Genomic DNA, 26059 nt, shown 5'->3' on the forward strand with positions numbered 1-26059 from the left:
TAACTAGTTTGCATCTTGCTCATAAGAAATAATAGGACTTATTTCTTTCAAAATATTTGTCACTCATTTGTGTTGTCACCCAACTCTCTTCCTGAATGCCCTCTTTACCCATTACACTTTCTGCTTTAACAAATTGGCTTCTGGGCTCCTTCTTTCCTTCTTTGCTTAAGTTTCAGTAGGCTCCATGAGGAAAAAGAAATACTCCCACAGCCATTCAAAGTGCTGCTAAAAGAGTTCTGCTGTTGACCCTTTCGGAGAATGTTTCAGCTGAAGAAAGGAAGAGAGCCACCTTGCCCAAGGTCAAGCCCCTTCCAGGGTGGCCCATATCTTATGCCTGATCCATTTGGGGTAAAATACAGGATAACTCTGAAGAATGATCCCAGTTTCAGAGCTCCCCTTACATTAGGCTGAGGCCATGATTGAGACCGCATCTCTATTCAACCTTTCTTACTGCTTAATCTGTGTTTCTTCCTTTCCCTTTCATATGTGGACCTTTCAAAAGCCCTCTAATAAGGTTTCTGCATGCTAACCTCTCTCACAGTCACTTCTCACCAAACCTAATCTGCAATATTTCCCAATATTAGTTCTAATGCACCAAATTTTCATTTTGCAAGAAACCCTACAGATGACATAAAATATGTAGGATTTTAGATCAGGTTCATGGAGAAACACAATAGAAATGCTTTATTTATGGCCTTGATGGCATAACCAGAATACATTCTCATCAAAAGATAAAAAGAAGCAAAAAGTATCTGTGTGCTCATTCTTTTATTCTGCAAAGTACTCAGGAAATATCTCCTATATTTCATTGTAGGACTACATTTATGCTGGTTTTTTTTTTTTTTTTTTTTTTTTTTGGTAAAACAGATCCTAGTTATTTTAGTTATCGTAATTTTTATGATAGTGATTTTCCACATCTCTAAACCATTTTGGTCACTAAAATTATTCTATGGTATGGTGCTCAGCAAAGGAGTTGTCTTCCCTGCATTTTTTCCTTTAATTATCCTCAAGAGATGAGTAAGAGATGCATATCAATTATGCACATCAATTTTAATCACTATAAGTGAAAATGATTATGTTGATTTATGAAACACTTTAAGTATTTATTTTAGATAAATGTGTTTGATGTTTACTAAATCCTATATTTAGAAATAAAGTAATTTTATGATAGTCATTTGTATGACCGGTTCTAAAGAAAATATTATTACTTTAATCTGAAACTAAGTGAGCATTATTTAAAGAACATTTCTTGAGTTTTCAAATGAACTAATTAAAATATTTTCATATAACTTGATTTCTTTTGTGTTTTGTCTAATTTTCAAGAAAAAGCACTAAATAGAAATGACCATGATATCACAGTGGAAGAAATTAGCATTATATAAAATATTTATGATTTAAAATTATAAAAGGCATTATTCATTGGTTAAGAGGCAATATTATAACAAACAGTGAAATTTTCTGTATAAACTTGTCTAGTCTCAGTCCTGATACTGTCTATCTATGTGGCTTTAACACATCATTTAAATTTTATCTTCAATTTCTCCTCTGTACCATCAGCAATTTGCTTTGTCTAACTTATGTTTTTAAAAGGAATCAAATAACATGTTTAAAACATTAAAGCTAGGGAATGGTGAATAAACACAATACACTAATAATAATTCTACTGAAAAAGAGGGTGGCAGATCACACAGTGGTTGTGTTACACAAAATTGAACTGTCCAGGTGCCTAAGTGAACTTAAAAATGCATCTAAAAGTTATTTGACACGCAGATTATATTTTAATGCACCGAGAGCTGTGCTTACTGACGCTCAGATCTGCCTCCTTCTAAGCATCCTGTGTCTCAATTTCAATGCCTCAGTAATTCTGTTTATATGGCATCCACCAGAGAAATCACACGACTTCTCTAGGTTGGCACATTTTGTCATTTCATTGACTCATTGCACTCAACTAAGCATTAACTACTCTAATTTGCACTTCTTTCCTGAGCTATACAGTTAATACTATATCTTTTATTAGAAACTAGTTAAGTAAATCATGGGAGAATCATTAAGTGGAATATTCTATGGCCATTAAAAAGCAAGACTAAGTTTTATTTGTTGTATGTGAAACAATTTCATATATATATATATATAATTAAAGATTCTATTCAGTACAACATGAAGCCAATGTGTTTGTGGAAGTACGTATCTTACATTAAATATATTAACATATTTTATACTATAAATTATAAATATTCCCCATATATTATACATTGTATTAATGTATGTGTGTGTGTATATATACATTACACACACATACATATGTCTATACATACACACATCATTTTTTTTGCCCAAAATGACCATGGATTTTCCTAAAGGGAATTTGGTGTTTGCAATTGTATGAAAAGTTTTATTTTGGCATACACAATCAATAAAATATATTTATAAGATGGAATCAGCTTGCCCTAGTATTTACCTAATATTATAACTCATTATTAGGCACCTAAAGTTATTATTTTATTTTTTTCTACTATAAATATTTATTTTTACTTTGTTAGAAAATCAAATAAGAAGCAACTTGGGAAAAATCCTAAATCTTAGTTTTTTTAAAACTAACAAGTTATTTTGTGTGTGTGCTTCTTAATTGGAATATTATTAATATAGATGTCTTCAAATATCTATATATTTTCTTTCATGTTCTATGACATGAAATTTAATTGTTATTTATTTCAATTTAGAACTGATGCTAAGAGTGAAAATGCATGTTTTAAGATACCAAGATATTTTACTTAACAGATATTTTACTTTTTTTTGTAAAAAGTATGACAGAAAGAGTTGTATATTTTCTCTTTGATTAATTTGAACCACCTTAAGACATAAGATAGGCACCTATGAAAATAATTTTGATATAAATATTTGCATTCCACTGTTCCATATGGGTATTCTCAGGAGATGTGACATTTGGCTTTTGGCTCTGAAACCAACATATGATAAAAATGACTTTTTAAAATCAGCATATGTTGTTGATTGGTATTTCTTCTGGGTAACAGTACGTACAAATGAAGGAAATTTGAATGAGCTTTTTCAATGCAAAAATTTAAGACAATATGTAAAATAGCACTTCCTTCAGTATCTTTCTCTTCTATTCTTCCACCTCCCTCCACCTAACCATCACTACCTGAATTTCCTTAGGGCCTCTTGTGGGGTTCCAGGATTTATAACCTAAAAGGGAACCTCCCCTCTCTCATCTTCATTTATGTTTAAGTCTCATATGGAAAGAAAACAAGCAAGGCTATGAGTCAGGAGAAGAGAGGAAAATGACTAAATGCCACGAATATCCTTCATCAGAGACAAGACAAGGAGATGAGGGGTTTCAGGTCCCGACTATACCTCAGGCAGGGTTATTCCATCCTGGGGGAAGTTACCTCCATCTAAAAATATCCTTCCCTTTTGTTACTCTGCTTAAATGAAATCTGAATAGTTAAAAAGGAGGAGGAGGAAAATCATGAGTTACTAGAACCACAGCTGGTCATATGACCCAGGCACTGCTGATGGGTCAGTCCCCATGCTGCCTTCCCAGCTGTGCTTTAGGCCATTGTTCAAAAGAAGAGCTCAAATTCACTACGAAGAACAATTAAATGTAGTCTGAAACTATCAAATATGTAAACAAACAAACAAACAAACAAATAAATAAACAAAGAGGAGCTCACTTTCCTTGCTAATATCCATCATGGGGCTTCTTTAACCTAAGTGTGAAGAATTCAAAGGACAATTCAAGTATCATTCTATGTAACTTATTCCATAGGAAGACAATGTAGCTCCCACTTTAAGCTTTTGTCAATTTTAGGTTGTGTAGGGCAGCTTTCAAACTTTTAAGACCATGCCCAGATAACAAATAGATTTTGTTTCTCAGCCAGTACACACGTACATACATGTAAAAAATATATATCTGAAAGCAAGGTTTCATAAAACAATATTTGCTCTTATTACATGCAATATATATTGATATTTTATAATTTATTTTATCCATATTAAAAAAAATACTGGCTGGACCAATTAAATCACAGCCTCTTGGGGGATGAGGCTCCGACATTATGATTATTTTTTTCTTAGCTTTCTGCAGGTGGATCCCATGTGTAGGTAACTGAGTACCACCATTCTAAAGGGTTTTCAGGTAATTTTATCAGATTTTCGAGAAATATGGTGTTATCAATTGTAAATAACAATTTTATCTTTTCATTTACAATTGTTATATTTCTTAACTTGTTTCTTGGTGTGTGTGTGTGTGTGTGTGTGTGTGTATTACCCAGAATTTTTAAAGCAACCTTAAATAGTAATAAAACAAAGCATCTAGGAAAAAAAAAACAAGAACAAAAATGTTTTTTTCTAGTTATAATGCTGTGCTTGAGAGGAGCCCTCAGCCATGCGGTCAAAGGGCTCTCTGCATTCTGTACAGGTCTTCAAGCACCAGAAAACCACCACAACCATGGTGCATTGAAAATGGAGTGAAGCCCTCATCAAGGTAAATAGTCCACCCCATTGGAGCCAGACACGCTGCAATCCAATACCTTGAACCTGTTCCACTTTTGAACATGGAGCAAATCCACTGCATGGTCAAGTGGTACAGATTTACTCAAAACTTCAGTCCATCTCCAAAAACCCTGGAGGCCTATTGCCAGATACACATGGATGAGGCTAAAGGAGATGAAAAACATCTTCATCCGATGTGGCCAAACCAGCTGATGGTTGATCCCCATCTGGCTAATATGAAAATTTCAGAGGCCCAGGTGCAGGTGCTCACTACCAGAAATCCTACCCATAAGCCCTTTGGGACTATCAGAGTTCGCCTTTAAAATAGATTGTGTGGTTTCAGGTTAAATAAATAAACAAACAAACAAATGGCTGTGGCCTATAAAATTTACTGTATAGTCTGTTAAATAGTTATCTCACAGTTTGTAAATCAACTGATCTAGAGCAGGAGTAGGCAAACTATGGCCCAGTGGCCAAATCGGTTCTTCCATCTATTTTTGTAAATACAGTTGTATTGATGCACAACCACAACCACTTTTTAATGTATTACCTATGGCTACTTTCCTGCAATACTGGTAGAGTTGAGAAGTGTGACAGATGGTTTAGCACGCAAAAGTCTAAGCTACTTCTGATTGGACCTCACAGAAAGTTTGCTTATCCCTCTTGTTTAAAGTTAATATTTTGACTCAAGAGAGGTGGTACTAGGGTAAGAAGCAAAGAGGTTAGAATGGGAATTAGGGTTCAAATTTTGAACTGTCCAATTCCAAGCTAGGAATTGGATTTTATCCCAGGAGCGATAATGAACCACCCATATGTAGGAGTGAAGCTCTTTCTAATCGACTGTCTCCAGCTGGGTTCTGAAACCCTGAAAATGGAGCACATTAGGCAGGGATAAAATTATATCTTGTGCTTTGCGCATTTCTAAGCTCCAATACTGTAGTTGATGTTCTTTGTGAATCCACTAAATGACACTTAACCTTTGTCTCTCTTTGACTATGAGACTCCTGGAATTTATAACCTTCCTATTTTAAGATAAAGACTCCCGCTGAGGCTCATCGAAGGGTTTCATAACTCTGGACTATATTCAGTGGGCATTCTGGCTCCATCTAAAGGCGGCTCTCCTTTGTTCTCTAAGGATAGGTGGTGTTGGGAATTAACCATGCTTCCTGTCTGAAGCTGCTGTGGTTTTTGACAGTACATAAAATAAGCAGCAAGCTCATAAAATTAAAGGTGGCCAAAAGACCAGTAAAAAAAATAGCTATTTTTTAAAAGCAAGTAATGTTTGATTTATTCTTTAAGCTGACATGGTAAACATTTACACTATTCATCTATCAAATGTTTTGTTTAATCATAGTAGTTATACCATTCCCCCTGGCAACTTTAATTCTATTCACACTTGCTTCAAAGACAGCCTTAAAGAAACTGTCATTGATCTTGAGAATGATTACCAAAGCCATATTATTCTGATGTTATAATTTAAAGCTGCATTTTAATATATTATCATATTCTAAAAGATATGGAAAGAAAAATATGCTTAAAGCAAAAGGTCTTAATTATTCTTATGTCCTATTTTATTTGACAAGTGGGTTTTATTAAAATAGGTTAGGAAAATGAAAAGATTTTCATAATGTACAATAGAGTAGAAAATATATTTAGCTTAGAAATAAGGTCCTAAAACGGTTTATGAAAAGACTCAAGAGGAAAAAATTCCAAACCTAAATTATGATTAAATCTTCATTGTACATAAAGAAAATAATGGTGGTTTCCAAAGAGAATGGTTACATGTCAAAAGTGAGACGTGAAAAACGCGGAAAGATTAATAAAACAAAGCAGGACCTCATTAATCAAACATCCCCATGTGGAACAAATGATTTGATTTGACTTTGCCTCTATATACACCAATGATAGAATCTGCTTTTTTTGTGAAACAGCCAAAATGTCAGCTTGATAAATGGGGTACTTCTTTCAAAAGTACCTACTCTGTTTTTTTTTATATATGTTGATAAATGTACATAGTAAAGTTAAGATTAATTATTTGCTAAAAATCTAAATAAAGCTTTGATCACTTTGACTAAGAACAGTTGATTTTTTTTTAATGAATTGACCAAATAAAAACTTTCGACTGAATCTGTGTTTAAAAAGATTGAACGTACAGGGCAATAACCACAACACAATTTTAGTTTGCCGAGAGAACATCTCAGACCAACTAAAACTACTATCTGTTACTAATATCATGTATAGGACTTTGAATAATCAATAACACTTTATAAAAACAGTCTGATTGCCTACATATATTTCAGGTCTGATATGAAAGTGCTTGTGGGATGATTCAGTTAATTTTTCATTTATATGGCACCTTTTCCCCTGAATCACTTGGAAAAATATGGTAAAGATTTATGGCCAAGTTTACCTAACACAAAACCAAACAAGTAAAACAAATAATAAAGAAAAAACTTCCCTATAAGACAACTCACTTGGGTTTTTTAATAACCAATGTGGGTCCTGAGAAAAAAGATACATAACAAGGAAGATTCCTGGTGGCTAACTGGGCTCAAATTTTTTTAAAAAGAGCCTGGCAGCTATGTCTAAACTGGGGACTCTCATGCAAACTGCACTTCATGGAGAAGCCTGCACCGGACTGCCGACCTCCTACACTCAACTGCCTGCCTGTGTTGTATTCCTGTAGTTTGAGCTGGCCTTATAAAGAAGTTTCTGGAACTGTATTTCAACCAATAGGACTGCGGCTCTCTCCATCCAATTCGAGATTCACAGTTATATCTCTTTTAGCTTCTGCACTGAACAGTATGGTCAGCTCCATGCTGACCAATCAGGACAGTGCCTTTTGGACTGATCAAATCTCTAGGATTCAGAGTCCTTATCTGCATGATGATCCACCAGTCAGGGTCCAAGTGTGGGGAATTTCTCTCTATATAAGTCAGCTTCCCTCTAGTTTGGAAAGCATACTTTCCCTTTCCATACTTTCCCTGCTGGAGCTGAACCACCAAAGACATCTCACCAGACCAGAGTGGGGAAGAGCAGGGCAGAGCTGTCTAGCTAGAGAGGGGCCTCTCTCCAGGACTACCTCACCCCAAGGCCACCTCCCAGCCTTGCTGTTTTATAGCCCTGTTGCTTCCTAATTGAGCTATAACAGTGTTAGGTAGCTAGTCATATCTATGAGCAACAGGAGGAGCAAAAGAATAGGAGGCCAGCCTAGAGACCGCTCCCAAAACACCCCAATGGTAGTAGAATTCTGGGTATATACATGCGCACTAGGCAAAGAGTTATATAGCAGCCAGGTTTCTATCAAAATGACTTCCTTGTCATTCACCTAGGAATGCCTTTCGAATCACCCCATTATGGCCCAAATTTAAGGCAGACATTCCCACCTCTGGGCCTTTTTTGCCTTTCTGGGCTCTTTTTTGTAGCCTTTTTGTGTTGGTTACAGCGCTGAGAACATATACCTCCTTGAGGCATGCTTTGTATTCTAAAATATGCTTTTAATAAGTGTTTTCTAAATCTCACTAACCTGTAGTTCTTCATTGAGTCAATGAGGAAGAACTGAGGAAGAATGCCTGCTGATATCCCTTCATTCTCCCCTGCCATTGGAGTGATACTGAGATCGGCCCCAACGGTGGCAACACTATTGACCTGTATCACAGCTATGCTATTCCCTCAGCTGTGCTTAATCACAATTGAGCTGTGTGCCCTAGTAGCTTCCTCCCTCACTGCACCCAAAATTGAGGACACCTGATGGTGCTGAATTGGTGCCAATGACCATTGTTGACACCAGTTATATTGAGACAATTTCATAATAAAACACCACAATGTTTACAATAACAATTTGAGAAGATTTTTGTCAAAGAAATATAAATATTGAAAACAACAAAAACAACAAAAAACAGTATTGTTAATGACATCCCCAGTAACAGTAACCTCAATGGTAACCCAGTAAAGAAAGAAATCTTGTGGCTAATTTTATCAAAGGTTTTCTGTGAAAATATCCAGTATGTATGACTGTAAACTAAATTTTGTCTCCCCCTCAATTCATATGTTGAAACCCAAACCCCCAATATGACTGCATCTGTAGATAGGGTTTTTAGAAGTAATTAAGGTTAAATGAGCTCATAAAGGTGGACCTAATCCAATAGGATTGGTGTCCTTATATAAAGAAAGTGCGATCACTCTTTCCTCCATTATGTGAGGATAAAGCAAGAAGGCAGCCCAACTAAAAGAGAGTGCTCACCAGAAACCAAATCTTGATAAATTTCTGTTGCTTAATCTATCCCATCTGTGACATCTTGTTATAGCAGCCCACGCTAATACACACATGTTCACAGTTTAAATAGTCAAATGGTCCCTCTATATTTGTTATAAAAATAGCCATGCCTTTATATTACAGCCCAATCCCACTCTTGTTCCCAATACCTAGATAGTGGTTCTTAACCAGAGAAAACCAAACCCCCCACCCCCTGGGGCCATTTGGTAATGTCTACAGATATTTTTCGTTATCACAAATGAAGGAAGGAAAGAGGGTTGTTATTGACATCTAGTAGGTAGAGGCCAGTGATGCTTTTAAACATTATGCAATGCACAAGACAGCTCCATGCAACAAAGAATGATATGACTCCAAAAATCATTAATGTCCACTTTGAGAAACTCTGCCTTAGAGGCAATCACTTTTACACCATAATATTTTAGTGTTTATCTTCAAATCTCTAAATAATAAGTTTGTTTTATGGCTTATTTTTGTCTATTAAACTGCTGGGTCATATGGTATTTGTTTAATTATTTGAGGAACTGTTGGATATTTTCCAAAGCAGCTGTACCCATTTTACATCCCCACCAGCAGTGTATGAGAGTTCTGAACTCTGCACACCCTTGCCAAAACTTGTCAGACTGATTCTAGCCATCTCAGTGGGTGCAAATTATTACAGAATTGTGGTTTTAATTTACATTTCCCTGATAACTAAAGCAGTTGAACATCTTTTCATATGTTTATTGGCAATTAGCATTTCTTCCTTAGAGACATATTAGGATTTCTGTTTCTACCTATGACAGCAACCCACATGATGCACATGCACGCATCTCTTTCTCTTTGAAATTGTACTTTTGTTAAATCAATATTTGGTTATTACATTCTAATATTATTAGAGCTATGTAATTATTTTTGACTGTCAAACTATTTGACACCTTCTGCATAAACTCTGTTTTCTCTAACTTGCTTCAATTATGATTTCATAATTCTCCCCACCCCCCTCCTCGCCTTGGCATAATTGTCATCCTGTTTTCATTTACATAGTTCTCACGGCCATATCTCAGATCTTCCTCAGTTGTTAATCTTCTCTCCATTCATTAAAATCTGTATTCTCTTCTTGAAAAAATCTCTCCTCATTTCCTTTGACCTGCTCTAGACCAGCTACACAAATATTATTTGGGGATCTCTCTTCTCAATCACTAGAAATTCTCTTTCCTCTCTCTTATGTTAAAGACTGGTTTTCTGTATCCCATGACTTTCACTTTCTTGGTTTACTCTCTTGTCTTGGTAGAGCACATGCTCAGTAGCTTCTAGAGAAAATTTCTCATGGGAAGTAAAATTTGTGAGACGATGTCATTCTACTTTCCCATTTATTTGATAATTAGACTAAGCCTCGAATTCAGGGTTGGAAATGATTTGCCTCAGAACTTGGAAGAAATTGGTTTACTGTCTTTTACCTTAGTACTGCTATTGAGAAATCCAATGCCATTCTGACACTTGTGCTTTGTATAAAACTGTTCTTTTTCTTTGGAAGCTTTTGTGATATTCTCTTGGTCTCGCTACTTTGAAATGTGGTTATAATGTGTTTTATTTTGAGTCTTTTCATCCATTATACTAGCCTTTCAATTCTAGAAAATATTATTTATTTTATTAAGTATTTCCTCTTCTGTTTTCTGTTTATTTCAGTCTTTTTCTTCTCCTTTCACTGAGATTGCCTTAATCCTATGTCCAATTTATCTGTTGATTTTTTTTCACTATCACATATTTAATGTAAAGAGCTCTTTTTTCCTGATTAAAAAAAATAGTATTATTTTAATGTTTCATGACTGCCATTATTACTGTTCTCTTTGAGGATATTTGTGAGTTTTTCTTTCTTTTTTACTTAGTACTTCTGCATACTTCTGTTTTCTCTAACTTGATTTGTATAGTAATATGAATTCTTTAATGTGGGTTTTTTATTCATTCTTTCCTCAAATGCTAAGTGGCATTCCTATCTGTTTGTTCATATATATGACTAGGACACAAAAAAGTTGATCAGAAGCTCCAATTGGGTAGGTGAGACATTTCAACAATAGACCTGCAGGGTGGTTTTGTTTGGCAACTTAACTGAAAAATACAGAATCTTAGCGTTGAGCTGGTCTCATTCATTACAAAAGATTTTTAAAACCTTTTTTCTGTTAGGTATAGGCCTAGTGCCAGACTCTGAGAGCCCGGGGGGAAAGAACTGGAATTTCAAGGCTTAGTAAAATTTCTCTTTGTCTCCAGAATTTTTTTGAAGCATTTTCCTTCCTCTCACCTCTGCCTGGTATCTCCCAGTCAGATAGCTCTGCTTTATACTCTGAAGATAATAAATTTTAACTCTTCTGATGATCTAAAAAGTGGCAGACATCTATCTGGTTGTAAAAAGGGAAGAAGACTCTGATCACCTCTCAAACAAGATTTAAACTGATCTTTCTATGTAAGCCCCACCTTATCCAAATTTTAGAGAATTTGATAGTGACAATTTCTATGTTTTGGGGGTATTCTCTGATAGGTTGAATTTACTCTCAGCCTTCTTTACTCCAGTTTAGGATCCAGCTTTCCTGGTTTTCAAAATGTTACCACTTACCTCTTTGGTTTTCAGCCTTCCAAATGTTATTACTGCTAAGCCCACTTTTATTTTATTTTCTTAAAGTCATTGCTGCCAGTTTCCTACTCTATTTTCTTCCTAATATTATTAGTAATAAATCTTATATTCACATTATCCATGTTTAATGAGTTTTGGGCAAAATGTGAAGGTTAATGTGCATGTTCAACCTGTCATAATTTTTTTAAAAAGCCTTTCCACTTAAACTTAATTGTAGTCTTCAAAGATGTTGAAAAACAAATTCAGTGAGTTATTTTATTAATAGCTTGTTTTGCATAAACAGATATGAATACAATTTTAGACCTGAAATTGCCCACTAGGCATAATTTTTACTAAAACATTAACCTAGTAATTTATAAAAATTTAGGATATCAATGAGGATATCAAACAGTACTGCTGGTCTCTGACCTGGAAATAACCCAGTATATGTAACAAAGATACTTTCTAAGAGCATGAATGGCCATTATTTAATAATATTTCTTCCTCAGACTCTGCTTTACTTTATGTCCCTATAATGTGTATATCCATTTTAAATGTTATTTAAAAATGTATAATAATACTTTAATAAGTAAATAAACATTAATGTCCTATCAAAAGTCTACTTCTTTAATTATGGTATGCATTACCTTAAGTAATATTTCTCAAGGGTTGGTACACAGACCATTTCAGTAAAAATGCAATTTTTTAAAAATACAGATGTAGATTCCTTAGCTCCACCCAAGATCTACTGTGTATGAACCTCTGAGGGTAGAGTCTTCATTTTGTTTACCTTCCTAGGCAAATCTGAAGTACAATAGATTTAAGAATCATGCTAAAAAAAAAAAAAAAAAGAATGTGTTTAATGAGGTTATGAAGTTAAATTTATCTGTAGGTTATAACGAATTTGATTTCTATACCCTAATGGCATAAAACATGGAGTGTTTGTTTAAATATAACTGTTGTGTGGTAAAAAAAAAAAAAAAAAAAAAAAAAAGATAAATTTGCATCCAAATAACTCAGAAGTCATTTTCATGTTATGTCTTGAGAAAAGAGTTAAAGGAAAGAAATGAGTTGCCTAGATCCTCAGTAAAAGGAATATTGAGTATTTTCAGATTCTTAGGAAATGGCTTAAATGATAACTCCACCCAATTTATTTGGGGGAGAGGGATGGCCAGCATTTGCTCTACATCATTAGTTTAGGAAGAAAGAATTCTAGAGTCTAAGAACTTTGATTTGCATATACAACACTGACTTCATTGAAAGGAGGACTGAGCGGGGCTCACCTTTCAACTGTTCAAAAATTCTTTAATGTTAATATAAAGGTTGCAATTAATTTCTACACAACATAAAGGCAGGGATTATTTCTATCAAATTTCTTGTTTCACCTTCAGCATCCAGCACAGTGCCTTCCTTAACACAGTAGGGGTGAGGTAAATATTTGTTGACTGAATGAACAGATATTGACACTTAACTGATGAGAGACTACAATACTAAGAAAATATAGATGTTTCATACCATAAATGCTACTGGATTAAACCAGAGTTCGCACCATGAGCCTAATTCTCTCCATCAGTCCCTCTCTTCTGCCAAGAGAGGTAAACATAGAAGTTACTGTTTGCTCATCTGAGAACCATTCTCAGAGGCCAATGAAACATCAACATTATAGAAAATGGAGATTATTGAAGAAGTTGATTTTGGCTTAACTTTGATTTCTTTTAGTAGGTAGGGGAACTTTGGGCAACCAGTATAGTATGGCCAGCAAATGCAGAAAAACTCAGAGCTTTCATGAGAGAACCTGGAAGACTCTGACTCTGATGTAAACCCCAAGAGTGAGACCTCTAGTGATGGCATCAAAAATAAACAGAACGATAAGGTGACTTTCTGTAAGTCAGAAGGAATGTATAACCTCTCATGTTTCCAAGGAATGTTCTTAGGAGGGAATTGCATGGGGAGACATACTTTAAAAGAGGCCCTAGAAGGGCTAGACTAAAGGACATAGAACCTGTGAAAAGTAAATCGAATGAGCCTGGCATCTCACTGTTACAGTCAGTCACATCTCTACAGGGCACTTTTGATGATTAGTGCTGCACAGTAACTCAGTGACAGCTAAGACTGAGGCCTAACTCTTAATGACCAGAATTAGATAAACCAACAGAGAATTCTGAGGATTTTGAGAGAGTTAGCTTCATAGAAATCAAGTGGTTTGTTAATGTTAACTTTTATTTCATATTTAAAAAGTCTTAAAACTTAAATTTAAAATATTTTAACGGAAAATTTTATTTTTTTCTATAATAGAACTAGTTATATATGTATATATCATAATTATATAATTTTATTATGTGCACAATAGTTTTAATACATATGTATATAATGCATTTAAATATATCCATATTCAATGTACTATGTATACATATAATATATGTATATAGATTATATAAAATGTATAATACATTTTGTTTTACATACAATAGAACTAGTTATAGATGTATATAATAATAGAATACTTGATAGAACTTTGTAGTGCTTGAATAATTGAATGAGCAAAATAAAATTCATAGATAAAAATCTGACCGTTTCGAAACATAACATTAAATAACGTAATATTCACCTTAGAAAGTAGACAGAAGATTAGGATTTTTGTTCCTGTTACTGATTGTAGCCTTACCTTTTATTATAGTTACTTGGTCTTATAATCAACTTAAATGCCTGTCTCATTATACTTGTAAGCTCCCAAAAGGCAGAGTTTAGATGGTGATTTATGTTTTCATGTGTATGTCTGCCTCTAAGCCACTATCACTGGTATACAGTAGATATTCAACAATTTTAGCAAGTTATTAAATTATATATTCATATTATAATCAAATAAATAATGGTGCATTTTGAACAGTAGGCTTTTTTGTGGCTTAAAAATCCAAAAAAGTGAGCTGCTTTCTATATGTATAGACTATAACAAATCTAATCCATCTTGAGACTTTGGGAAGGTTACTTGCTATGTTGTTGTGGGCCTCAGTTTCTCCCAATCATGCCTACTTGTAGGACTGGTGTAGGAGATAATGCATAAAATTCTTGTACAGAGTTTCAATAAATTGTTGTTATTATTATTGACAGTCTTGCATGGATAAAACACATGAATGGACTGACTTTCAGTTTGAGTAAATCAAGACAAATAGATGTAAAGTGATTTGGACAAGTAAGCCAAAAAAGAAACACACACACACACACACACACACACACACACAAAACTCACAAGCATCAATCTTAGATATGGCAGTTAATTTTCATGGATCCTCTGAAATACTGAAGATGTTATTCCAAAATCAATAAGATAAAACTAAATAGATTTCTCTTTGTTTCTCAGACAAGATAAAAAGAAAAATCTGTTAAGGATTACAAGTACTAAAATACCTCTTCTGTGATTCCAGGGAGCCTACGTATGTGTCTAGACTTATATAAACTCAAGTTTGTGTTTTTGGTTACTTAATATGGTCAAGTTCCAAATCAAATCATCCTCTTAACAAGCACCTTTGTAATAGTCTGTGATTTAAGACTCTAGAAATTTAAAGTAATACATGCACGTAAAAATGCTTGTGGGGCATCAACAAGCTAAGACTGTCCTATCATAACTAAAAGAGTAAAATAAATTCTTCTTGGCAGAAGAAGAAGAAGATTGAAGTAGGGAAAATTGGTTAAATGCAGCCTTTTTCCTAACTTACTTCCTTGGACTTGTCCTTCCTGCTTATAAAAATGATGCACTAAACAATGTTGACTTCAGAATTGTGAACACACTTCCATTCTGCTAAGCTGTAGAGAAAAGAAGAAATACAAGCTGAAACCTCAACATCAGGGTGATGTTTATACCACTCTGGTTTCAAACCACTTGGTCAATTTATCTTAACCTTTAAACTTGAATTAGATTAATACTTCTTTAACCATTGAATTTTGCCATTTATTCTTCCCTCCTAAAATTTCTCCTTAAGTTGTTGCTTTCTTTTTCCTCTTTTGTAGAATGTTTATTTTAGAATAAAGATATTAGCTGAAACTTACTGGATTTTGTTAACCAATGTCACCATTAAAAATAAATAAATAAATAAAAATTTAAAAAGAAATAAATTAAAAAAATAGAAGTATTAACAAAAAGTTCTATAAAGTACCAATTCAATTATTTTCTAAGACTTCAGAAGACATCTTGTAAATAAAAGATTTTTCTATTAGGCACCTGTATAATTACCTAATAGAAGATCCTAACAGTTTATGGGCCTTTGATAGCAAGCTGGTGAAAATATGTTTAAGTAGACCTTATAAATTCTTTATACTTTTTTCTTCCTTAAATCATCATTCATTTAAAACTCTAATTACAGAAAATTGAAAACCATGGTGCTTAAACAAATCCAATATACCATGTAAAAGTGGTGTTAGTTATTCATTCAAGTGGCTACGCATATAAATAATAATTTCAAACCTTAAGTTGGTGACTATTTATGGGTATGATTTGTAGGAGAGGATAGAGATCCACCTGAGGGAGGCTCAATAGCTTAATTAATAAGAGAGCTTTCTCAGAAATCCCAGTTAGCATAAGTGCCAAATGCTAAGTATCTACATGTATACTTTGTCCTAAGTATTTTACATGTATTATCTTATTTAATCATCACAACTCAGTATGATAGATACTAATTATTTTCTCATTTTATTCATGGGGAAACTGAAAGTTAGGGTTTAAATAATTTCCCCAAGGACACATTATGTATTTATAGGTAGAGCTTGTATTTCAAGTCAAATATTTTTGATTCAAAGCCTTAAAGGTGGCTTCTTAAACTAAACCAGTAGAATACTTGTGCTATAGTTTCATGACATTTATATCTCATCTTTGTGGGACTTTTCTTCTCACTCTTTTATAGCCCTTTGGATTAGTTACGTGCTCATAAAACCATGTTTCAATAGTTTCTTTGACTTGGACAAAAGGTGTTTACTGATAAAATCGTGTGTGTGTGCGTGTGTGTGTGTGTGTGTGTGTGTGTGTGTGTGTGTTAATAAACAGGAAAAAGTAGGCTATTAGATAAAAGCATTATTAAATTTAAACCTTTAGTAGCAGCTAATAATGATACCAGTTGAAAAAATTAATGAACTAGCAATATAAACACATTAATAGGAAGCTTTGGATCTGCTGACCTTGCTAAATCCAGCAACTTAGTTATTACTTATTGCTCCTGAAATGGATATTTGAACATTGTACATTTCGCATTTTCCATTTAGTGCTAGGAATGTTCAGAAATGGGAGCCATAACTGAATAAGCTCTACAGGGGGCATAGTCCATTTGCAACTATGCTCATTTGCTAAGATGTCAAATGTTCTTCCTTTTTCTTTAAAACCTCTGAAGATAAACTCCTGGGGCCATGGCTTCACCCAATACCCAGTTCTATTCATTTTGGGTCAGTCATCCCAGGATGTAGTGGTATTTATTGTGGCCTTCATAATGACAAATATGTACTTCCAATCCCCAATGACTGTTCCTGAAAGCTTTTTTAAGTGTCTATTAAACTTTAGGTTTTATATCCATTTTGATCACATTCTTTGGCAAAATTTTGTTTTTAACCATTAAGTGTCAAAACAGTTTCAGAGAAATAAAAAAAAAAAATGGCAGAATGAGAAACCATAGTGGAAAAAATAAATACTTGGGCCAGTAAATGTCAAACTGAGGCAAGTATTGTATAGCATAAGTTTCTAGCTCATAAGGGTATGTGATAGGAGTCTCTTCCATTTACCATGAATAAGCTATGAGAAAACTAGATGTAACACCATTTTCCAGTAGTGTAATGGAGATACAGATATATGTGTGTGTGTGTGTGTGTGTGTGTGTGTGTGTGTATGATTTCTAATATATATCAAATATATGTAATATCTAATATGACCAGTTGTTATAATGTGTCAGCACTGGTTAATGGATGAGGCAGAACTTCATGCTTATATTTTATAATGTTTCACTTTTTTATTTGAGAAAAAAGTTCCATTTTTAGCTGAATTAACTATATCAGTATTTTACAATTCTTCACTAATACACCAAGATTTGTAACCTGAACAGGCTTACTGGATGATTTGGTAACTTAGCTAGGTGAAGCACTGTGTACTTGATAGAATATGTTGAAGGCATTTTGTTGTATGTAGGGTGGAGGAGAGGATATAGTGAACGGATATAGTGAATGAATGTAGGACAAGTGTAGGGCTAGTGAGAGGGTGTGGTAGGGAAAGGAATGGTAGCTTCCAAGTGGACAGGCTCCAGTTTCTTGTCAGCAGGGCAGTGACAACTGTCAAGGAGGGAGACCAAGACAAAAAGGCCAACATTTCCCATGTTACAGTTTTACTCACAAGTCTTATGTGTATTTCTTTTTACTCCATTAGCTCCTTTACCTTTCACTTTAGAGTCAAGATTAGAGTTGTATCAATATCCAATTATGCACTTTGAAATCACATTTTATCGGTGTCTCTCAAACTTTTCTTTGAAAGGCCAGGAAAAGATCTCGTGTTTGTTATCCAATCAAGTCTTATGTTCCAATGAAGAATAAATCGATAATAAATAATACAGTACACATCCAAGTTATATGTATATCTATCTCCTTAGCAATAAAGATATGGCAGATTTATGTTTAAAATGCCAAGCAAACTAGTTAAATGTTACCAAATCTTAGGTCAAAATTCTATTGATGAAGAGATATTTATCTTACTCAAAATTGTTTAAGCAAAAAGTTGTTTAAACAAATTTAATTAAACAAAATAAATGGAAAATATAATTAAGCAAACAAAATGACTGGTTTAGAAACAAAAATGGCTTAAGTTGAAAAATATAAGCAACTCAAAGCAAGATGGAGAATAAAGTAATAAACTGTCCTTACTAAAATTTCAGCCACTGGCCAATGTGAGAATACCTCAAGAGTTCTGAAAAGCTACCAAATGTTACCTAGAGCCAAATTTTCTTCTGGAATGCTGAATTAGAGTCCTAAGTATATTCAAATAAAAATTATATTTTATTTATTAGTAAACCATGCATAATATAATTTTATTATTAATGAACATTCATATTTATGCATTTTATCATTTTATTCAATAACTTATAAAGTTTATTTTTTATAAACTTTAATAAGTCATATTCTAGGTTATTATTAACATTTAGGAAGAGTCAGAAATCACAGTTTATGGAACTGTACATTATTCATCCATAGGCACCACATAAGGTCAAACATTCTGAGAACAGTTCATCACGGTGATAGCAGCAGAATTATTGGTCTATAATGTTCCCTAATTTTTCTCTAGTTTGCAAAACTATTGTTAAAATTTTAGTAGAAAGTCCAGACTTCATGCAAAAATGCCATCAACTTCAATTTTCTGTATGGTTATGCTTTCTCTTCACCATGAAATTAGTCATTCTGCCATTTTTACAGCCTAAATAAAGAAGGTAACCCATAGTAGTGTGGTTCTACTGTGGTCAAACATACTTTGCTATAAACACCCCCAAAACAAAGAATGTATGATATTATATTTTTATCAAATCATATTTAAAGATTTATGTTTACCCTTAGAAAATTGGCTGCTTGCCTAAAGCACTTGGTTGCTGCTAGAGGTGGTAGTTAGTAGATTTGTTTAATGCAAACACAGGCCAAGGCAAATTTTCTTCCACCCACAGAATTTCAGAGGGGTACATCCTGCCTTTTAGCTGCCAGGTAAGGCAAGCTGCCAGACTCCAATAGGCTTACTAAAGCAGACATAAGAAAAAATTCACCCACTCTGATGCTAGAGTAATCATCAATCTTTCAACAGAAAATAAAATGTATGAGAATGAGGAATGGGTAGCATTTCCCAGTCTGGACGAGGCTGCCAGATCATGCTGGGTGAACTCTGCTATTCTCAGTAAAATACCTTCTTCCATATCTGGCTCCAGTGAGTCCAAGGTAAGTTTAGAAACTAGAGCTTTTAAAAAAAAATTTGGTTTCCTTTATTTCCTGACTTTGTTCCTGGATTAATCTTTCTGTACTCTCTTTTAATGCACAATGTCTATCGCCAAGGCTTTCCTTTCTCCAGTTTCATGCCTATGTTTAAGAGTTTTCAAAGAAACAGAGAAGTGAGATGAACTTGATCACTTCTCACACCTACACTGATGCTGTAATTTTGTAGGTAATTAAAAATATTTAATTACTTAATTTTCCTTAACCTGATGAGAGCCCTTCTTCAACTTTTTTATTGCTTTCTAAAAGTAAGTTGACGTATAAAGGTCAGTGATTTGCTCCTTCCCCTAGAATTTATCTTTTTTATAGCAATTATGAGTATTATAGTACTCTAGATAGGTATGAAATATCTCATTTATCTAAATAAAATTATATATAACTCTAAGACACCACTAAACAGGAAGGAGGAATTTCAATTTAATGCACTATTAGGACTTCTTCCCTTTCCATAGAGTCTTAAGAAAAGCCTCTTAGGGTCTTTCCCATACAGATAGAATGGTGGGCAGATTCTCTGTTCTTTGATCCACACTCATCACCTGTAAGGTGACTGAAGTTCTAGGCTGCATAGTCCCTTAATAGGTTGTCATCTCTCTGGTGTTTACCAAACTTGGGCATCAAGATTCTTACTGAGGCTGAGCATGCTAGTGCCTAGAGCACTAAGTACATTCTCACCAAGCATATCACACAGCACTTCTTTAAGACTGATTACCTCCCTAGAGTGAGGAAAATAAGGAGAGTAAGAATCCCCACTTCTCCCAAAATGCCCCAACTCCTTGGCCTCTTCTGTGCTAAGGACTCTTTTCATCTAGAAATTCAACTCTTACCTCTCTACCTCCAAGCATAATCGCTCAACATTTAGGTTTTGAAAAACAAAAGCCAGGGAGAGGGTTTATGTTTGTCTGGTAACTTATTCTTTCAGCTTAGCACCACATACGCCCCCAAGACAAAGAAAAGAAAAAGCCACATTGCTTTCTGGGAATTTTCAAGTATGAAAATAGAACAAATCAGAAATAATATCACATTTATATCTATATTCCTTTCCCACAAAATAGAAATTTTTTTCCTCTTTTTTTTTTTTTTTTAAATTTTTTAGGTGAGGCAACCCTTGGTTGACCGCATGGATTGCAAAGACTTTGTCATTTTATGATCCCTTATTTTTTATTTTTTATGCCTACAGCACCTTGTCTTCCTAGGTGGTCTCCCATCCAAATACTAACCAGGCCCGACCCTGCTTAGCTTCTGAGATCAAACGGGATCGGGCTTGTTCAGGGTGGCATGGCTGTAGACCAGAATAGAAATTTTTGATATTAAAATTTACATTCTACCATATAATAGACTTAATTTTTGAGTCATGTGGAAACATTTTATCAATATCCTATACTAACTTATCCTTGGCAATCTCTTTAATTTATAAAATATTTTACCATGTTATCTCATTTAATACCCCAATAAACCAGTACTATTCTCATTTCTAAATATTCAAGCATTATGATAACATACTCTAAAGGATACAGGTAAGTATAAATGGAATAGCTTATCAGATGGACCTGAGTTAGAATCCTGATTCCACCACTTATGAATCTGATAATTAACTCCAGTTACTCTTCATCTATTTTAGGCATTTGTCACTATTTTCCTTAATACAGAGTCTACCAACTACTTTAATAATTTATTTAAACCATTTTGATGTTTTATTTTTATCTTATCCCTATTATTAAAAATTGACAGAAGTTTTAACTACTTTATCAATTTTCGTTGAATCATTATTGTCTCTGTATGTACATCTAATGTATAACTCACCATTATTCAATCTTACATCTGTACAACATTCTCACCAATATGGATGGCTTTTAAAGATAAAACAACATTTCGAAATGAGCTTATTCACTTTTTTCCATTTTCCACTAGGTCCCAGACAAATGCTTTAGATATTCTAAGATTTCCTTTTAGTGTCAGCAACGTAAATGTCTTGTCATTTTCCTAGAATATGATGTTTGTGAGGTCAAATTCAATTCCACCCCCCTTTTTTTCTTCGCATTCCTTGCCTTACCAATTTCACCTCAGCAATGAATAGCAGATAATCGTATTTAGGAGTTTTCATTTTCAAAATCAAGGAGTTTTTCTAATTTAATGCAAACAAGCTTGATCATCCACACTATTACCAGCAGCACGTTGGAACACCTTCCCCTATTCTGAACTAAATTTACTCTAGTTCATTATTTTTGCAAAGTAAAGACCCCAGTTTTATTTACATTGCTTGAGGTTACACAAGTCAATCCACAGAAAGTATGTTAAAGAAACATCAAGGGCCAAGAAAATCAACTGTCTTCATTTATTTAATCCCCTTTCAATATTAAACACATGTGGTTATTGAATATGAAGGTCACCTATCATTTGAAGTGGTAACACCTACATAACTGCATAGGACAGATGATACTTTGTGTTGATCTGAAATCCCTGCTTTGAAAGACTGATCAAATTATTATTATCTCAAAATGGTTATTCGATTAAATTCCCAGAGGCTCACTTCTGAATTCCTGTATATATGTGTGGTATGCAATAATATGAGTGGAATGCATATGCACACAGAAGCAAGCAATATTTCATTTCAGCTTTTATATTTATCCTTTTGAAATAAGGCAAAATGGAGTTATTGCTCTTTCTTCTTCTCCTTTTGTGGATTCTTTAAAAGTGGTGACATATCTTTTTCAAAAGGTAAACACAGCACACTACATTCTAAGTGAATGAGCAGTTACCATTCAACATTCCATTCATTTATCAAGAAAACATATGACCTTTTAAGGATTTTTTTTTGCATGTTTTTATGAACACAATAGCCACCAGTTTCAGTATCACTCTCTATTATTACACTGTGACAGATAAAAGACAAAATATATTAAATCAAGAATATCTCAAAATGGGATTCCTTTTCTTAACATCCTACCACCTACCCATCAATGATTTTTTTTTTTTTTTTAATGAAGTAATTTTGAAGAGTTGACAAGTAGAAACTCCAACCATTTCCTGGGATCATTAATCCTTGACATCACACAGAACTAGAAAATTTATCCAAATATCTGAAAATTAACAAGATAAAAGCAAACATCCCAATAGAAAAAGTTATGAAAAATGCTTAGGCTTTCACAAAAGAAAAAATATAAATGTTAATATATATGAAAAATTTTCACCCTCATTAGTAATCAAATCATAACAGAATTAAGCCCTCAATGAGATGTACAAAGAATTATTAATGGAATAGCCTATCAGATGAACCTGAGTTAGAATCCTGATTCCACAGCTTAAGTCTGAAAATTGATGAAATATAATTTTATACTCATCAGATTGAAAAAGTAAAAAAACTCAGATAATACTAAGTGTTGGTGAATATGTGAATTAAAAGGAACACCCATATGCTCATTTGGTAGGACTATATATAAATTGGTATAACCTTTGTAAAAGTGTAGAACTACCTAAACATTCACATATTCTGTGATCTGGCAATTCAACTTCTAAGTATATATCCTAATGAAACTTGTATATATCCATCAGGAGACACACAATAATGTTTATAACATGTTTTACAATGCCAAAAAAGAAAAATATTGAAAATAGCCTAAATGTTCATTAAAAGAAGGATGGCTATATAAATTTAGCATATACTTATCATGTAGTAACATTCAGCAAGGAAATCTTATTTAAATAAATAAAATGTTCAGTTTTTACCAAAAAAAGTCAAATTCTGTTTGATTTATTTTCAATATTGAATAAGTGACAGAACTGATTGATTTTGCCTACTATTTTGGAGTAAGCAAAGCTCCCAAATTAATTAATCCATTTATATGTATTCAACAAACATGTATTAATTACTTATTGAAGCCAGATATTAAGCTAAATTTTGGTATATAAAGATGAGGAAGGCATGGCACCAACTTTAAAGGAACTGACTGAGGAAGCTAGAGATACACACACATACACATTCACACACACACATACATACACAGAATTGCAATAGTGTGGATAAGTGCTTCAAAGACTGCAGAGAAGTTATGTGGAAACATGGAGGAGGAGAGAGATTTGTTTTGATTTCTGGGGTAAGGATTACAAGTACTTGGTTAGAGATAGAAGTTATGGCAGACAGAATAATGTGGGCAAGCTCATTAAAAAGTAGAAGAATTTACATTCGTCAGAGTCAGAACTATAGTAAGGTATCTAAGTGCATGTTCTTTGCAGATTCTTTGAGACATCCTTCACATAACAATACAAAATAAAAATAGAATGACTAATATAAAATACAATGTATTAGCACTGAGGTTTTAGCACGGAGGTTTTTAGTGTTCAAATTTGGCTGCAAGTGAACACAATCTTATTTCATGTAAATCTCACAGAAACTATTCCTGTAAAACTGGAGGTGATTTTTGCCCAGGGGATATTTGGCAATGTCTGGAGACCTTTTTGGTTATTAAAACTAGGAGCTTACTACTAGCATCTAGTGAGTAGGGACCAGGAATTTTGCTAAACATAATACAATTCCGAAATGTTCTCACATCACAAAAAATATATCCAATGCAAAATGTTAATAGTGCCAAGCTACAGAAACTCTTTTCTGAGATTACTATGGGTCTATTTTAATAAAAAAGCCCAAGAAAAACAAATCTCTGAGCTTTCTGGTATTTATTCATATGTGTGAATATTTTAGTATGAGTAGTTATATATAAATTATAAAACATGTATACCTGTGAACCTATTAATCAATTTAATATCTAGAATCTTTCCTGTTCTATGTCATTTACTTGTGTGTGTGTTTTTTTTTTCCTAATTCACCCTCTTAAATTTTTCTAAGAGGTAATCATTATCCTGAATCTTATGTTTCATTCTTCTTTTAAAAATTATCCTGATACTAGATTATTTTTTTTTGCACTTTATAAAAGCAATATCATAACCTCTGTGCTCTGTTTTGTGTTTTTATTGCACTGTTATATTTTTAAGAATCTTTAACATAATCATACTTTATTAATTTTCTCTGCTGCACGTTACATGGTAAGTATATGCTAAATTTATATAGCCATCCTTTTTCTGATGGACATTTGGGCTATTTTCAGTATTTTTTGGTGTTATAGAAAATGTTATAAACATTATTGTATGCCTCCTGATGGATATAAACAAGTTTCATTATGATATATACTTAGAAGTTAAATTGCCAGATCATAGCATATGTGAATATTTAGGTGGTTCCACACTTTTACAAAGGTTATACCAATTTCTCCTTATACCTTTATAAGTTTATAGTTATACAGGCAAAGTTATCAATTGACAAGGTTCAGAACTTGCTACTCCAAATAATGGCAACTTGGCACATTGAATATTTTAAATTAAAGGAATTTGGGAAATGGCAGGTCTTGAAAGGATTCTCTGAAACTCACTTCTTTCTCTTCTGAAGCAGGTTTTAAGACCCTCACGTGCCCTTCCCATGCTGGAGGAAAGGAGCATCTTTGTCTCCAAAGACAGGGCTGCTGCGAGGAATCCAAATGAACAGGCCTTGCTAAGTTTCTTCCAGTTTACTACATTTAGCTCCTACTCCTTTTTCCTACCATATTTTCCCATGACTTTCCACTCTTAATCAAACCTAGCATTAAAATGCTCAGATTTAACCAACTCCTTCAGGTCTTCAATTTCTTACAAAGGCTCCTGTGTCACATAAAACTTATGTTAAATAAATGCATATAATTTTCTAGTGTTAATAATCTGTCTTTTGTTCAGAGCCCCAGACAAGAATCTAGAAGGGTAAAAGAAAAGATTTTTTCCCCACCCCTATATCATTTTAATCCATACATTAAATAGAACATCTCCTGGTTACACATCTTTGAAAAACTATGCAATGTCTCTTTTAGGTTAAGATTTTATATTTGTCTCATGCAAAATTTCAAAGATACATAAGAGTTGAAAGAACAGTACTATGAATCTCCACATATGTATCATTTAAGCTAATGATTACCAAGATTGTGCCCTAATTGTTTTCTCTATCCCTGTTGAATTTATTTTCTTTGCTGAATTATTACTTCAAAATTTAATATATCAGTAATATTTCACCTCGCATACTAAAGTATGCCACTCTTGACACTGAATACATCAAGAATTTATTCTCATAATCAGATTTGAACATAAATAAATCAATATAATGAAGTTTTTTTTATAGTGACTTTACCCCAGTCATGTATATTGCACGTAAAAAGTGATTGTTCACATTTTTATGACCAAATAATGGTTGACTTTCTATGTAAAATAGGTGTAAACATTTGTATTTTCTTTTATAATTTCAACAGTAACCTTAAATTAAGGTTGTCAAATTAACAAAAAATGAAAAGATGATTCCATATAGAAAAGCTGAAATCAAATTGCTTGACATGAGGCAGCAGCCACACTTCTGTAGGCCTTGAGTATAAATATATGCACTCAATAAAACTTTCAAGATCTATATAGAGGGGGGCCAATTTTGCTGATAATTCTAGAAATATAGATATATTTAGGTTGATAAAAATATTGGGCTATTTAATAAAATTTGATTTATGAAATGTAGTTTATCAACAGTTTCCTAGTCCAGTAACATAAGAGCAATTATCTTGCCACTTAAGGTAAAAAAAGGAAAAGGCCTTCATTCATTATTCTTAATGCATAATTCTAGAACATTCACCCTATAA

At 33.5% G+C, this 26059-nt stretch overlaps 1 protein-coding gene and 1 pseudogene across 1 annotated transcript in view; both read right to left on the reverse strand.

The window, feature by feature from the left end:
* SEMA3E (semaphorin 3E) overlaps nt 1–26059 on the reverse strand; it is a 229814-nt gene that overhangs the window by 131740 nt on the left and 72015 nt on the right. The window lies entirely within an intron of this gene.
* Nucleotides 20533–20651, reverse strand: LOC118610816 (annotated as a pseudogene).

This window comes from Rousettus aegyptiacus, unplaced genomic scaffold, assembly GCF_014176215.1.
Source record: "Rousettus aegyptiacus isolate mRouAeg1 unplaced genomic scaffold, mRouAeg1.p scaffold_m13_p_13, whole genome shotgun sequence".
Lineage (NCBI taxonomy): Eukaryota > Metazoa > Chordata > Mammalia > Chiroptera > Pteropodidae > Rousettus > Rousettus aegyptiacus.